Raw genomic sequence first — 17,856 nt, 5'->3', positions numbered from 1 at the left:
AAAAAATACAACATGCTTGTATTAAAATGCGCTAAAAAGTAAAAAGTAATTTTTTGAGACACATCTTACAACTAATCATGTCCACAAAAACAAAAGCGTGGGTGCTATATATGGAAGGAAATACTATAAAAGATACAAAAATATATTTCTATTCTCGTAGCATTTCCTTCCAAGATTGGCGCCCACGCTTTTATTTTTGTAAAAATTAATTGTAAGAAAACCCTTGTGTGTCTTAAAACATATCTTCTTTTACTTTTTAGTGGATTTCAATAAAAGCGTTTTAAATTCAATTTTTATTGTTTTATTTTATACTCTTTTGTTCTAACAGTATTGTAACCGATTTACTGTCGTAGCTATTTCCTCGTTGGACGAGTGGATTTCGCGCTCGGCTACCAATCCGGTGGTCCGACGTTCGATTCTCGGCTCGGCCAACACTGAACTAGAGGAAATTTTTTCTGGTGATAGATATTCCGTTCTCGATATAATGTGGTTCGGATCCCACATTAAATTGTAGGTCCCGTTGCTAGGTAACAATTGGTTCATAGCCACGTAAAAATATCTAATCCTTCTGGCCAGCCCTAGGAGGGCTGGTATCAGCTCAGCGGTCTGGTAAACTAAGTTATACTTATTGTCGTAGCTAACGAAATCGAGTCTAAAAAGGTTTGAAAAATCCGTAGAGCTATTAACGTATTCTACCGAGTCAAAGAAGGTATGAAGAATCCGAAGAGTTTCATACAAATCCTGAAACACTGGGGGAGGTCACTGTAGTGTCACTAGAGGTCACTGCTGATCTACTGATCATGTAGGTTGTATTGTCACCGGGATTGGGTAACCATGCAGAATTTAAAGTCCATCGGACGAGGGGAACAGGTCGAAAATTGAGCTACATGATTTGAACCAGACAGACAAAAGTAAATATTAGTAATAATAATAATAATAATAATAATAATAATAATAATAATAATAATAATAATAATAATAATAATAATAATAATAATATAAAGAAAGGAAGAATGGAAGCTCGAACAGAGCTAAAGTAAAACGCTTAAGGGCTGAGGAGACGCTGCAGAGACTAAAACAACTGTTGATCCATTTCGCAATGCATTGGGATTCACAAGTCATTAACTTAATTTTCTCTAATATTTCGATATAATGAATGTATGTGTGACTTAAATAGCCTCAAGAAAAAACGTTGTTATTTAGACCATTTTTTTCAAAATAAAAAAAATCAAGTAAGTAAGTAATTATAAACACACTTCTCCAAACATAGATAGGCGTTGGGATTGACGTACTTACAGCTGTTGGCATCCCTTGAATATGTTCCCTGTCCTTCGCCAGATTTTGCTCTCGCATAAATTTGTACCCCCACCAAAAAAAGGACAAAAATTAATTAACTAAAGTGGTAATTACCTACCTTTCCCGACTTTTTTTACTATCGTTATCAAATTTCCCGGAGGCGGCTGTCTAAAAGATGGGAGAGAGAGTTAGAGCTCACTTTATTCACATTTCTTTACAAGGGGCGTTCAGATTCAACAAATCGAAAAATGGCAGCGTTATAAATTCCCCCAATGAAGGAACGAGACCGAGGAAAATGTCCTTGAAATTTTGTATAGAAGCTAAAATTTTATCGTCACAGCGGCCAGCGCTTGGATGCAGTAATTACGTATTCGCCACTAACAGTTGCTTAAAAAACTTTTAAACTTCAAATAAATCCTGCTTTTGTTGAATGTTGGTAAATGAAAATAGATTTACTTGTTCCAGGAATAAATTGTAATTCTCTACAGTATTTAACTTTCTCTGGCAAAAAGAAAAAAAATAACTACTGTCAGTATACGTCAAGTGAGAAGTGCTGAAAAAAATCCTCGGCTTATTGATATCCGCATCGTATGTTTGAGAGAGAGAGAGAGAGAGAGAGAGGAGAGACGAGAGAGAGAGAGAGAGAGAGAGAGAGAGTCGTTCAATCTTCTCTAGACACAATTGAAACAAAAAGTCCTGGAAGCCAGAATCACGGGAAAAGATAATTGATTTCAGTTACTGCAAGGAATTCGGATAGTGGAGGGAACACCAAGAGAGAAGAGAGAGAGAGAGAGAGAGAGAGAGAGAGAGAGAGAGAGAGAGAGAGAGAAGAGAGAGAGAGAGAGAGATACAAGAAATAACACTAATTTTTTAATACAGGATATTGAAGATCAGTTAGATACACAGCTTAGATATATTTAATAGTTTTCGGTTCTGATGCTTTAGTGATAATCATCATCATACTACGGTGAAAAAAACTATAAAAATAAATTTATAATACAAAGCAAATGACCTTTACTGTTCATTCAAAAGAACATGATAAAAATAACAATGACTGAAGAAGACTTTATAACTGCCTGCATAATGCTGAAAACTCCGTGAACACAAATTTCACTGTTATTAAGCCAGAAAGTGCTGACGGACAGACAAAGTCGGGACAATAGCTTACTTTTCATAAAACTAAAAACGAACTACAAAATCTAAATATAAGTATAAATGGACAAAAAAGTCTTTGTTGTAAAGAATATCTTTTCTAAACATCACTCTGAAATAGTCAAAATACAGCTTCAAAAAATCAAGTATATTAGAACAAGATCATCGATGGAAATAAAGGACACTTTTATTAGGTGTACTTATAATTCTTTAATAGAGCATTTTAAATATTTCTAAGAGATCCTATTTACGAGATCGATATCAGTTAATTAGATGCAAAATTCTAGTCCGAAATTTACCTTAAAGTTCATGTACAAGAAAACAAATGCAGCGGATTTGCATTGCATGCACCCTCTTACATTTCAAGAGCCTTTCCACCTCTTTCCTGACGGAAATACATGAGTTTCGGAAAAATGGAGACGTCAGGTAAATGTTGAAATATTGCGTCTCCCTCAAAGGAGGTTATACGTCAGACTGCTGAAGGTTGTTCATTAATCTATAAAGCGAATTCCGTCTCTTTCTCAGACTGCCAGAGGTTCTATCATGTGTCATTGTTTTATCTTGGATGACGCAGAATTGGTAGATATGTAAGGCGTTACAAAGTGCCTCAGTGGCGTGGTTGGTATGGTCTTTGCTTGCCACCTCGGTGGCAGCCAGTTCGATTTTCGGGCATTCCGTTGAGGGGTCAGAGATGTGTATTTCTGGTGGTAGAAGTTGCAACGTAAAGGCCTAAATATTAAGGAACTGTAATAAAAAAAAAAAAAAAATATATATATATATATATATATATATATATATATATATATATATATATATATATATATATATATATATATGATACTATATATATATATATATATTTGGCTTTTAAACAATATTTTTATGAACATATTCGTACCTAGTCATTTTTCTAAGTTAAACATGCTAACACATGTATTTTTACCACAATAATTACAAAATAAACTTGTTTATCATAAGAGATTGATTCATATAACATTTTTTATGATAAAAAGTTTACTTGGTAATTACTGCGGCCAAAGGTGTGTTTAATATGCGATAATTTCTACGTGCGAATATCTTCCCAAAACGACTGATTAAAAGCAATGTCTGCCATGCTATACAGTTCTCCAATATTTAAAATCTACTTTGTAGAGCCTTACATATCTATCAGTTCTGCGTCATCCAAGATAAAACAATGACAAATGAAGAACGCCCTCGCAGTTTGAAATACAATATCCTTTGAGAAAGATACGAAATTCGCTTTATTAAAGATAAATGAATAACCTTCAGCAGCCTGACATATAACCTCCTTTGAGGGAGACGCAATACTTCAACATTTACCTGACGACTCCATTTTTTTTCAAAACCCATTTATATCTATTAAGCCAGAGGTGGACAGATCCTTGAAATGTCAATGCCAGTGTTTCTTAAACACTCCTGTGCAGCGGATCCCTTTTATTAAAACTACTCATGTAGCGGACCCTTTATTATGATTATGATAATTTCCTTCTTGGTTTAAAAGTGTTTTCAGGGTATAATTTTCAATACTAAAATTTCTACTGAATTCATTATTAATGGCTTATCTTCAATATAAAAGTTTACAGTCAACTTAAAATTACTTTCACAAGATTATTAATTTTGCAATTTTGTACACAAACTTTACTGAACTTAACAACAACGCTTCCTCCTCACATTATCCTGAGGACCCCTTGGAACAATTCCACGCGCGGACCACACTTGAAGAAACACTGGTCTATGCAATACAACTCCTCTGCATTTTTTTATTATAAGAGAAACTATGGATAAGATCCAGTCCTGAATTTTTCATCAGATTAATTGACAATATCAATTTTAAACAGATCTCGCAAAGATGGTTAAGAAATATTGAAAATCTCCATAAAGAGAATTAGATCAATATTGGAAAAAGTTTTCCATTGTGTGAAAAACTTGATTCATTTTAGTTATATTTTAGCTATTTCAAACTGATGTAAAGAGCAAAATTGTCTAATAAAACAAGACTTCTCTCATTCGTTAATTCTGATATCAACCATTTAGTGACGGCTTTTCTTTTGTTATTTTTATCCTATTTTGCATTAGATGTTAAGGCGACATTAACTATCTATTAAGCGAACGGCAAGTTGGCTCTTTACGTTGCTTTTAGCATTTTTTTCCGAAAATTAACATAATTGAAAACTATTGGCAATAAAGTTAAAGATTAATGTTGGATAGAAATAAATACTACAAGTGGTATCTACTTCGGATTCAAACTTAGGAAAATCTTTATTTCATCTCAATTTTCGATGGTATTTATTGATCCACTAATTTAGATGAACTTATGTTTGTCAGAAGTAGATTGGAATGTTAGTGAAATAAATAAGCTAAGTATATCTTAGTTTTACCAGACCACTGAGCTGATTAACAGCCCTCCTAGGGCTGGCCCGAAGGATTAGATATTTTTACGTGGCTAAGAACCAATTGGTCACCTAGCAACGGGACCTACAGTTTATTGTAGGATCCGAACCACACTATATCGAGAAATTAATTTCTATCACCAGAAATAAATTCCTCCGATTCCGCGTTGGCCGAGTCTGGAGTGAAACAATTATATCTAAAAAAAAAAAAAAAAAAAAAAAACGCGAAAAACGGATAGGAACATATTCATTTGCCAACAAAAGGCGAACTACACAATGCTATCAAAAAGTACATGAGCGCAGAGATACAAAAGATTAATAAACATAGATTGCAATTGCATAACAGCTGCGTTGTTAGGAGACTTCTGGTTATTGTGGGCAGGCAGGAAATGACGATCCAAATATATAGCTTGAATACCAAAGATTTTACCAAATACCAAATATGATTAGTTTATCACACATTGCCACTGGTAGAAAAATAAAAGGGACAGTGACTCTTATTTTTTCTCATAAGGTGACGAGTGTATATATATATATATATATATATATATATATATATATATATATATACATATATATATATATATATATATATAGATATATATAATATATATATATATATATATATATATATATATATATATATATATATATATATATATATATTTATTTATATATAGTCCATAATGTTGTCAGTTTAACTTGTCAATTTTAGAATCCATTTATCTTAAAACAAATGTCCATTCCAGTTGGGGTAGCTGTAAGCAATGTCAGTACAACTGTTTCCAACGGAAATCAAATTTAACTATATATATATATATATATATATATATATATATATATATATATATATATATATATATACTATATATATATATATATATATATATATTATATATATATATATATGTATATATATAAATATATATATTATATATATATATATATATATATATATATATATATATATATATATATATATATATATATATACCCAGTCCCTTTACCAACTTCATTTTTAAAATAAGTTTAGGTGGCAACCAGCATTAAAATAAAACTCTTCCTAAATATTCTAGAATTTATTATTACCACACTTCTTTTTTACGTTTTTAAAAATATCGTTAATTTTTTATCTTTTGTTTGTTTTTTTTAATCAGCAGAAACTGTTTCACAGGTTGAGTCAATTTCTTTCATTAAAACGATTATGGGAATCCAATTACCGTCTATAATACATCTGATAGCACACATTAATCCCTATTTTAAGTTTCGGGAGAAAAAAAACCAGTGACGTGATGTATTTGAAATTCAATTGTGATCTCGCAGTACGAGTTAATTACGTCATGAATACTTCATCATCGAGCAAAAAAACTAATTTATAGTTTATCATTCAGTGTTCGGTAGCCATCCATCATCATTCCATTTTATTATGCACTGGATTAATATTCAAAACTCTAAATTAGTTAACATAAACCATATATATACAGAAAGGGTTTTTTCGTACACACACTCATATATATATATATATATATATATATATATATATATATATATATATATATATAGAGAGAGAGAGAGAGAGAGAGAGAGAGAGAGAGAGAGAGAGAGAGAGAGAGAGAGAGTTACTCATTACTTTTAAGGATTAGTATTAACGGAAAAACTACATGAATTCCACCTTCTAATGTTGACATTCACAGTTGCCAACAAAAAATTTCCTCTTTTTAACGTAGCTATATCAAAGAAGACCCTAGGTGATGGTAGTTCTGTTCAGTAGAAGACATGGAACGGTACTTAAGGGACTAGAACAAATATACAAGCATAGTTTGAAAGGAGTACCCCTTCAGTACTACTGGAAAAAGATAATAGCAATTCCTTGAGAAAGGAGAGATCCAAGAAGAAAGAGGGAACACAACTTAAAAAAGGCAAAAGAGTAGAGTTTGAACTCAACAGCATAAATTCAATTGATTAGAAGGAAACGAGCTTAAATAGAAGAAACAATCTATGGTAGAAGCGATGCCGATACATGGGAAACTGACCAAAAAAACAGAGCAAAGTGAATCACTTAAGAACCGAATTGCCCAAACTTGGTGAGACTGAATGTTATATAGTGCTCTAACCAAGTGGGTGTGTGTGGTCAATGGCTGACGGGTAAACGTTATTCCCTTATAACCTGTTCCACTATACTGACCGTGACCGCACGAGTATGGAGCCAGAAGAGCCAGAACAATGCGATTGTCTGGTAACACTGTTTCAGAAGCAACAGAAAATATACTAACTACCAGGAAGTGCCCGACGGGCATGCTCGCTAGTGTGGACAGGCATTATAAGATTCCCAGGTTTGAAAGAATCAACGGTTTCCTAGCTGGAATGGTCATTAAACTTCTAAAGTTCCAATTCATTCTGCCATGGTCAGCTTCTGGTCTTCTTAGCTAATGGTTGTTGGCTTGTTTGCTGGGGAGAAGGATGGGAGCTAAGCAGTAGGTGTCGAGGATGTAGTCAACTCGTCTTTTCGCCTCGGCATTCTGAGTTTGAGGCTTCAAGTGAAGTTGTTCAGGTGCTATCAACGGCCTCGATGAGGGTGTTGAAGGATGGACAATGCTTTTTCTAGCCTGGACAATACTTTTTCCAGGCTGGACAATGCTTTTTCCAGGCTGGTCAATCCTTTTACCAGGCTGGACAATGCTTTTTCTTGGCTGGACAATGCTTTTTCTATACTGGAAAATGCTTTCCAGTTTGGACAATGCTTTTCCAGGAAGGGGCAATGCTTTTTCTAGCCCGGACAATACTTTTTCCAGGCTGGGCAATGCTTTTTCTATGCTGGAAAATGCTTTCCAGTTTGGAGAATTTTTTTTACCACGAAGGGCAATGCTTTTTCTAGGCTGGACAATACTTTTTCTAGGCTGGACAATGATTTTTCCAGGCTGGACATGCTCTTTTTGGGCTGGGCAATGCTTTTTCCATGCTGGAAAATGCTTTTACCAATCTGGACAATGCTTCTACCAGGAAGGCAAATACTTTTTTCCAGGCTGGTCAATGCTTTTTCTAGTCTGGACAATATTTTTTCCAGGCTGGCCAATGCCTTTTCCAGGCTGGACATTGCTTTTTCTGGGCTGCTCAATGCTTTTTCTATGCTGGAAAATGGTTTCCAGTTTGAGCAATACTTTTACCAGGAAGGGCAATGCTTTTTTCAGGCCGGACAATGCTTTTTCTAGCCTGGACAATACTTTTTCCAGGCTGGACAAGGCTTTTTCCAGGCTGGAAATTGCTTTTTCTAGGCTGGGTAATGCTTTTTCCATGCTGGAAAATGCTTTTTTTATGCTGTAAAATGCTTTTTCCAGTCTGAACAGTGCTTTTACCATGAAGGGCAATGCTTTTTCCAGGCTGGTCAATGGCTTTGCCACGTGTAATGACGTTTGTGACATTTGGGTAAGTGTCATCTTTCCCTCCTGAAGGCACCAAGCTAAGGGTTCACGATTTCTTGTTGTAGATCTCACAAAGTTTTCAGTTGTAGGACAACCATTGCAGTGATGGTAGCCGTTTTTCTCTAGCATTAAAGGATTAAAACCACTTAATGGGTTGCAGATGCAAGGTACTGGCCATTGCACTAAGCAAAATACCTTAGAAGCCAAACAATCATTTGTATCATCTATCCCCAAGCCCTTCTCCACCGCTTATGGAGACTAAGGCAAAGTCTAATTCTGATTTAGCGGGTAGACGTAAATAACCTCCTGCCTCGAGTCACAAACAATTAAAATCGTTGTCCACTGAAATATGTTGTTGACTTGAGTAGAAACTGAAATCAGGATCAGTGCAGTGGAAATAAACTGGCAAACCAGCAAAGGAGTTTGGGCCTATAACTTGTTTGCGAGAGAAAACTTCCAACCCAAAATTACCTTCCAAGTCTGTGTTTTTCTGTCGCTATAGAGGTTCCTCGACATTTTTAAGGGAAAAATGTAGATCGAAAGGATAAGATAAGGAGTAATGGCATATAACTACTTCTTGAATTATTATTTTGTTTCTATCCATAAAAAAAATCAGTTTCTTTCAGAAGAAAGTCAGTAGTAAGGAGCTATTACAGCTTCGATAAAAACAATGTTGAGGTCAGGTTTGAACGAGATCTTAGGAGTTAGTTAGCCTTTACAAGATTGTAAACTTGGGAAGAGGTTAGTGAGAGTCACGGACTTCATTCAAGTCCATAAGAGGCTGAGTTTTTCCAGTAGCTTTTCTTTTATTTTTGTGCTACCGTCCATCTATTATCAGACTTGGCAATGGGTGTAGGATCAGTGAAAAATATCTCCTAAGTGATGCAGCTTTCAATAGAAACTTCTCTACATTGTATACCAGCAACTTCAAAGAATAGGTTTTGAATGCATGCATCTGTGGGCGTTGGGCTATTGGCAAGGCAAGGGCAACCTGACATTGCGCTGAAAGCTTAAGCGGACGAGATCGAGGTTGCTAATTGCTCAGTTCGAGTGTGGAAATGAGAAAAATAAAAGAATATATACTCAGAAACAATATTATTCGAATCAAAGGTATTTTCTCGAGATGTAGTATTTCAAATGCTTCCTGAAATGCAGTAGAATCTTTTTAAAATGTAGACATAGCCTTTCATTAAAATTCACGTATTTTCGTGAAAATACAAAGGGAAAATATAATTTCTTAAGATATCCAGTGAGTTTGCTTTTCCACGTCTTGCTTTTGAGAAACATCTAATGAAAGTGGGAGCAAATGCTACACGGAAGTTAGGTATTGTAAGTAAGGCCTTATATATTTCTAACAGTGATAAAATCAGCGCATCCTGATTTAAGGTCATTTGTCCTTCCTTTACTAGACTTCTGTTCTCCGGTGTGGCTTTTTGCCTCTGCCAGAGATCTATTTCTCTTTAGAGATAGTGGTTCTCGGAGGTACGTTTCTGTTTTCTAACATTAGCATTGATGGTTTTAGACCATCGACGGATGGTCTTCTCTTATCTTCAGTTGTATTTTTACCAAAATCTTTTCTCATTACTTTTTTCTTAATTTACTTTTTCTTTCCGTATTTCTTGTTTATTCTGTTTACTTCTTTTAAATGAATGTCATATTTTCTGGAAGCTTGAATTTCAAGTCAATGGCCCCTATGGGATTGATCTGTATGAATAATAATAATAATAATAATAATAATAATAATAATAATAATAATAATAATAATAATAATAATAATAATAATAATAAATATAATTGTATCTCTTTGAAGAAACTGAAATTACAACAACTCGCTTTAATGAATGTGCAAACACCATCTGATGAGAAACGAATCTAGAATGATGCAATAATATAAAACTCAAAGGTTCATAATAATAAAAGAAAACGATAAGGAATTACTAGGCCACCTTATTTACATCAGGAAAATTCCAGTCTCTTCTCTCGTTCCTTCAGTAGGATGATATCTATTGCAACGAAAAATCTCATTATCTTCGGCGAAAGGAAAGCAGTAGTAATCTGCAAATTTCTGCGTCTGGGGAGATCAAGAATTTGGGAAATGCGCATTCCATTATCGAGAGGTGGGCTGGCTGAGGGCTTGATCCAGAAAAAAAAAAACCGGAATGGAAGTGACTCTAATTTGGAATCGACTCTGTTTACATTCATGAGATCTCTTTTTATGGTCCATAACATATGTCTCTCCGTCATCCAAGAATTTCCTTTTTCAGTATTTTCGATAGATATCTTGCAAGTGACGTCATCAATAGTTTAAGAAGACCATTTTGCCGGTCACACAAAGAGCACAAAAGCGAAGGAATCTATTGTATTTAAAAGAATAGGGACAAATTAATGTCGTTCGGAACACAATGCCAAAGGACTGTCCTGTATGGTGCCATAATCAAGGGGCCAACGGCTAGAGGTGATTAAGTCAGAATACTGGGAGCCATTAACCCATTGAAGACTGTACAGCGATAAATTTTTTTCTTGCGCCGGTTGGGCTATGGCAGCCGAATTGAAAATCCTTTTAGAAAATATCAAATAGGTTGTTATATCTTTCGTTTTAAATGAAACTTGACTTGGTGTATTAATGACGTAACATAAATATCTACAGGGCAGAAGACTATTTAAATTAAATAAATACTCACAAACGTTAAAATATATGTTATTAATAAATAACATTTCAATTACATGACTGAAGGCAGAGTGAAATTACACTTACTAAGTAAACTTTGGAAAATTACATAGTTTACGCGACATAAAAACAAGTAAACAACAAACTATCTCTTAAAGAAAAAGATAAAAAGCGCTTCCAAACAAATTAAATTCTCAAATCCAATTTTAATTTTACTGTAAAGGAAAGGCTATTGTGCCGGCTTTGTCTGTTCCGTCCGCCTCAGACCTTACGAAAAAACTACTGAGGCTAGAGGGTCTGCAAATGAGTATGTTGATCATCCACCCAATCCATCAAATCATACCAAATTATTAACGGACCTCTAGCCTCAGTGGTTTATTTATTTATTTATTTACGGTTAAAGTTGGCCGTAATCGTACTTCTGGCAGCGCTATAGGTAACCAACAACAGGGCACCTTCGGACAGAAAACTCGAATGTGCCTAAGAAACTTCGGCATGATTTTTTACTTGTTTTTATTTCAGCTAGGAATTGTTTGATTACCAAGCCACATGTGATGAAATATAATAATAAGTTAAGCAAACATTTCTTCCTATTACACCACTGTGAAAAACGTGCCGTTGCCAGGTGTAGAAATAAATTAAATGACAAATTGAGACCATTACTCACGAAAGCATCATGCCACCTGTCGGAAATTATTCATATCGGCGGGAGCATAATGACTAGAATTAGGGAAATTTGCAACGTAGATCTTAATTCTTTATGAAAATTAAAAATATTAGAGACGCCATTTCCTTTTGCGTTATTGTCTGCTGAGGCCTTTAACGGTAAACATTTAATATTGACGATTTTAAATCATTCCTATATATGCCCGAGTTACTTGTCAACAAAAATGAATTTCTCTATGAATATCATATTGCAGGTTTCATAATTTTTAATTAATACCTACTAGTTGTATCCTCTTCTTGTACTGTGGGCGTGGCTGTTGTTAGTAAGACAAGGATCTTTTTAGAGGATAATTTTTTGTTTTTGTGTTTTTTTTATTATTATTATTATTATTATTATTATTATTATTATTATTATTATTATTATTATTATTATTATTATTATACTGTAGTGTGGACGGAACCCTAAGTAACGCAGTTCTTATAAAGCGTAAGCGGCTTACAATCTCCTGTACACTGCAAGCTTTCTAGACTTAGGAATCCACGTTTGATGTCCCAAAGAGGAAAATAATGTTCTAAGAGGTCCACAATAAAAAAAAAAAATATAAAAAATGTTGCGAGATTCGTGTTTAATTCAAAAACCCTTTACAAAGCTTTCGAACCCTTCCCTGGGTTCATCTTCAGTCAAAGTTGAAGCCAGGAAAGAGTTCGAAAGCTTTGTAAAGGGTTTTTTAAATTATACACGAACTCGCAACATTTTTAAATTTTTTATATTTGTGGACCTCTTAGAACATTATACATACTCTCGCGATAGAGAGTTTTTTCCCAAGCAAAAGACGAAAATAATAAACCTGTCAATTCAAAGGCTGACGAAAAATTAAATGCACCTGACAAATGCGCATTCAGTAAACGACAGAATGAATTGACAGCTAGACAACTTTAATGTACCGACAACCTATTCCTGGAAATTTGGAATTCGATGGAATTCGTTTAGCGAAGAGCAGAATGCTCAGAGCGGCCATTCGGGGATGAAATTAAATGTTTTAGTCAATATTTGGGTGAAAAACAGAACTCACCGCCACTTAATATGATAAATGAATGCCTCAACCGACCCTCTGTATGAGACAAATACGGCGTGCAATACAATGAGGAATATTAATATCAACCTAATGAAAATCAAATGGAAAAGGAATCTAGGGAGAGTTATGTAAGGTTCTCATCATTTTGTCTGAGAGAGAACAAAGAGATCATCTTTGGAATAAAACTTCATGGCGTTCTCGTTTGTTTGTTTGTTTGTTTGTTGTTTTTACGTTGCAAGGAACCAGTGGTTATTCAGCAACGGGACCAACGGCATTTACGTGACTTCCCGAACCACGTCGAGAGTCAACTTCTATCACCAGAAATACACAAATCTCTGACACCTCAATGGAATGTCCGAGAATCGAACTAGTGGCCACCAAGGTGACAGGCCAAAGCCATACCGATCATGCCACTGAGGCGCTAGGCATTCTGGCACTTTCTTTATATAAACGCATGACAAAGGATTGAACGATACGACCACCAGATCTCTTAGTTTCCATTTTACTATGAATTCTTCCTAAATACTGCCCCGATACTATAAAGCTTGTATTCAGAAAAAAAAATTTGATAAAAGGCAGCTCCTAATTACGAATAGTATTCAAATCGTGCAAATGCAACCGTTCAGTAAATTCTAACCAACTATATTTATTTATTTACTTATTTATTTGTTTCTTTGTTTATTTACTTATTTTGCTTCTGATCTTCTCACTGAACTGGTGAAAACACACTTGCCAATTGATTACATTCGTTTAAAATCATCCCAGGGATTACATGACCTATACTAAGTTTTTTTTCCATCTGTCCATCCGCCTGTGGTGTTTGCTTATGGTAACACTGCGTCCCGGGCTTTAGATAGTTACATTCAGCTTACATTCAACAATAATAACAATATCCTATTTCGAATATTAACAGTGTAAGTGTAATTCGCATACAGTAAATTATTAAAACACTTTTCAGTTGCAAATGTACACCCAGATATCCTTTTATTTACCTAAAACTTACACAGCGCAACTATCTAAAGCCCTGACGCAGTGTTACCATACCCAAACACCACTGGCGGGTGGACAGATGGAAAAAAATATGGTGGACAGATGGAAAAAAATAGAGTATAATTATTATTCGTCCGGGGTTACCTCACGCATTAAGCAACATACTAATAAAAGGGGAAAAAAATACTGACAGAGTTCTCGGGAAATTCAATTAGGTTCATGCTTTGAAAGGTGATTGATTAATGAATTCTATTTCATCAAGATTTGAAGTCTAAAATAACCTAACGCTGAGTTAGCACAGGTATTGTAGTTTATCAGAAATATAATTAACTGTGAAATATTTATGATAAAGGTTCTGTTACCTTTTGCTGCGTTAAACTTAATCAATGATAAATATACAACCTCAAGGGAAGTTAAACGCCTCCTAACAATTAAACCCATTCCCAATTAAGGGTCAACTATTTTTATGAATTTATGACATTTTGGCTGTTTGAGGCCAACTAATCGAGGCACTTTCGACCTGGAGAAAACCAAAACAGTTGTCCTGAGAAGTAATGCACACAGCTAAGGACAGAATACAATTTAGTAGTACCTACAGTAAACCACAAAAGGTGCACTGACCGCATTATCCCCTTTATGGGTCCAGTTAAGGTTACATGGTATCCGGTTTGGATGAATAATGAGAACTGTCAAATGAATCGAAATATTTTCTGAAGAAAATCAACGATTTTCAATCCCCTGCCGAGCGGAGAAAAGTGCAGTAATGATCCGGAAATACAGCTTTCTCGTTTATGTGTTAAGTTACAGCATTAAAAGGTTACTACGCTTTCCACATTTCAGTAGACAACAGAAAAAAAAATCCTGGTAACTTGGAAAACCATAATGAAGTCCTTAAGTCCTTACGAGGCCTCCATTAAGTTGCATTTATATATGTAATATATATATATATATATATATAATATATATATATATATATATATATATATATGTATATATATATATATATATATATATATATATATATTATATATAATGTATATATATATATATATATATATATATATATATATATATATATATATATATATATATATATATATATATATATATATGAGTGTGTGTGTGTGTGTGTGTATTTATGTATGTAAGTAATGTAGTATATACTTACATACATACATGTATAAATATAAATAAATAAAAATATATATATAATACACAAAAAAAATTAAAACTGAGAAATATTTTGCTACTAAAAAAAAAAGAAAAATTCAATTTACAGTCTTTCCAAGTTTAAATCTCAAACAATATTACAAACAAGACCTGGAGAAAGACAGAATTTCATTATGGACAAAGAAAAAATATTGAAATTGTCATATCACATTTCAAGCAATTTAGTAAAAGAGACAATCAATATCAAAGGTCCTAAAGACCAATGACACATGTGAAAAAATTTAGCTAAATCATATAATAATAATAATAATAATAATAATAATAATAATAATAATATAATAATAATAACTAATAATAGTAATGGGCACACAATTTTCAGTGTCGAAATGATAACAATGATTTGCAGGTCCACAATAATATCGCATGTGAAGTATATAAAGTTGTTTAATGATAATAGCTTTCGAACCCTGCACCAGGTTCATCCTCAGCAAAGTGAACATTATGAATTTAAAAATCTTTCGAAGTAAACTTCTGAATAGGACAATTATTCCACTATGACGAACGCAAATGAAGGAAGCGCTCAACAGCCCAACTAGGTGATTCCGTTGTTGTTCGAATTCCTGCTGGTTATTCTGCAGGAACGTCTTGTTGGCTGTGATGATGCTGCACGGTGTTCCTTGGCGATGCGGCTGTAATAATGCTGGACATCAACGTCCCCCCGTGTTGTAATCTGTCTGAGGGAGGAGAGCAAAAGAGGGGGCAGCATCAGCGAGAAAAAAACAGAGCTTGTCTTAAGATTAAAATTTTTAACAAAGTTTTTAAGAATGCAATAATTGACTAATGGGTCTTCCCAAACGAACGACTTGTTACGTAAAAAAGCTTGTCCTAAGTTTATGGCGGCACCTTCCACTGATCTTCTTGTTTGGACATTGTTATTTTTAAAAATTATGTTAGATACATCCCAATTCGGTCTATGGTTGTTCTTAAAAGCATGGGAGACTATTGCATTGTTCTGTGCATGAAGTGCATATGCTCGTTTGCGTTCCTTTAATCGGGTCGGTAATCTCTTCCACTTTCCCCAAAATATTTTTCCTTGCAGTCATGACAGGGGATTTCGTATACTCCCGGAATGATAGTATTCTTATCGTTATTGTTGTTTCTGATTAGTTTATGGCTAATGGTGTTTGGGTATTTGAAAACTATTTTGGTATCTTTCTGGCTACTGTTAACGTAATTACATAATTTGTCGAGGTTGGGATTAATAATAATAATAATAATAATAAGAATAATAATAATAATAATAATAATAATAATAATAATAATAATAATAATAATCAAGAAGATGTCGCAATACCATGGGACATCACAGTAGAGAGAAAGGAAGGGGAAAAAATGGATAAGTATCAAGACATGAAAATAGAAATAAGAAGGATATGGGATATGCAGTGGAAATTGTACCCATAATCATAGGAACAAACTGGGGACGATCCCAAGATCCTTGAAAAGGAATCTGGAAAAACTAGAGGCCTGAAGTAGCTCCAGGCTCATGGCAGAAGAGTGTGATCCTAGAAATGGTGCACATAGTAGAAAAGTGATGGACTCCCTAAGGAGGCAGGATGCAAACCCCGGATCCCCACACTATAAATACCACCCAGTCGAATTGGAGGACTATATAGACCAAAAAATAAACAAACAAATAATAATAATAATAAAAATAATAATAATAATAATAATAATAAAAATAATAATAATAATAATAATAATAATAATAAATAAAACACACAGAATACCCGAAAACTAAGGAAATAATGTCGGTCCTTTTCAGGAGGAAAAGGCATTCATATTTATATCTATAATACCTCCTAAAAGAGCGAACTATAACGGACAGGTCAATTCAATGAATGATTCCATTTAGAGTGACTGTTGATTTTTTTCCCGATTTGGTGAAAAACTTAACCACTGAAAAATAAGTACATAGAAAGGAGAAAGTAATGAAGAGACATGAACTAAAGAGAGGATATGTAAGGATTTAAGGGAAAGGGATATAAGGAAAGGATTATTTTTGTTGGCTGGAGTGTACTTGTGCTTATAAACTGATGCAACGTCTTAATTCAGAGACTGGATATTGAGCAGTATAGATAATGTAAAGAACTTAATTGGGGCAACAACTTTCAAAATAAACTGGCTACAAAGATTAGCAATGGAGAGATAGATATTAACCAACGAGTCACCTCTTTCAGTATGATACAAATGCTAAAATAACAACAGGTTTTGAATTCTTACACATCTCCCATCATCAGCGCGATGTCTGTGTCTGAAGAAAGTTTTTTGTTCGAAAAATGATATTTTGTCGTCTTAACATATGAAGATGTCAAGAGAAGTGGAAGCCGTGAACTAATAGAAAGAATGCTGATAGCTTGAGAAGAAATACTAAACATATCTATCGAAAGATCCAGCTTCGAGCTAAAATGGCAAGCCAGCTGAAAATGGGTTTCTATTTAAATAATGCAGCGGAATGTAAGATATTGATGGAAAGAGACACGAAGGTAAGCAAAAAAAACAAAAAAAAAACATATATATATATATATATATATATATATATATATATATATATATATATATACGTATATATATATATAGCGGGTACAGTAAATATATAATATAACGAAAGTATAAACTACCAGATACGAAAAAAAAATAGTAATTATCAATCGCTGAAAGAACTTCACCTTTTAGGTGGAAAGATCCTGTAATGGCAAAATGTTTTGAGATCCTGATTGGAGCAAATTATTTTGCCTCGAATTTAAATAAGAAAATATTTGCAGGATTATTTATTATTTATTTATTTTTTTTTTTTTTTTTTGAGAACCTATTTCGTCATATCTCAGAATAAAGGACACGAAAATCATAACTGGGGCAAGAGAATAGATTTCATCAAGCAAGGTAAAACAACGTTAGACCGTGAACTTCAGAGAGAGAGAGAGAGAGAGAGAGAGAGAGAGAGAGAG

Source organism: Macrobrachium nipponense, chromosome 9, assembly GCF_015104395.2.
Source record: "Macrobrachium nipponense isolate FS-2020 chromosome 9, ASM1510439v2, whole genome shotgun sequence".
NCBI classification, from domain to species: domain Eukaryota; kingdom Metazoa; phylum Arthropoda; class Malacostraca; order Decapoda; family Palaemonidae; genus Macrobrachium; species Macrobrachium nipponense.
Note: the sequence above shows the minus strand (reverse complement) of the source record.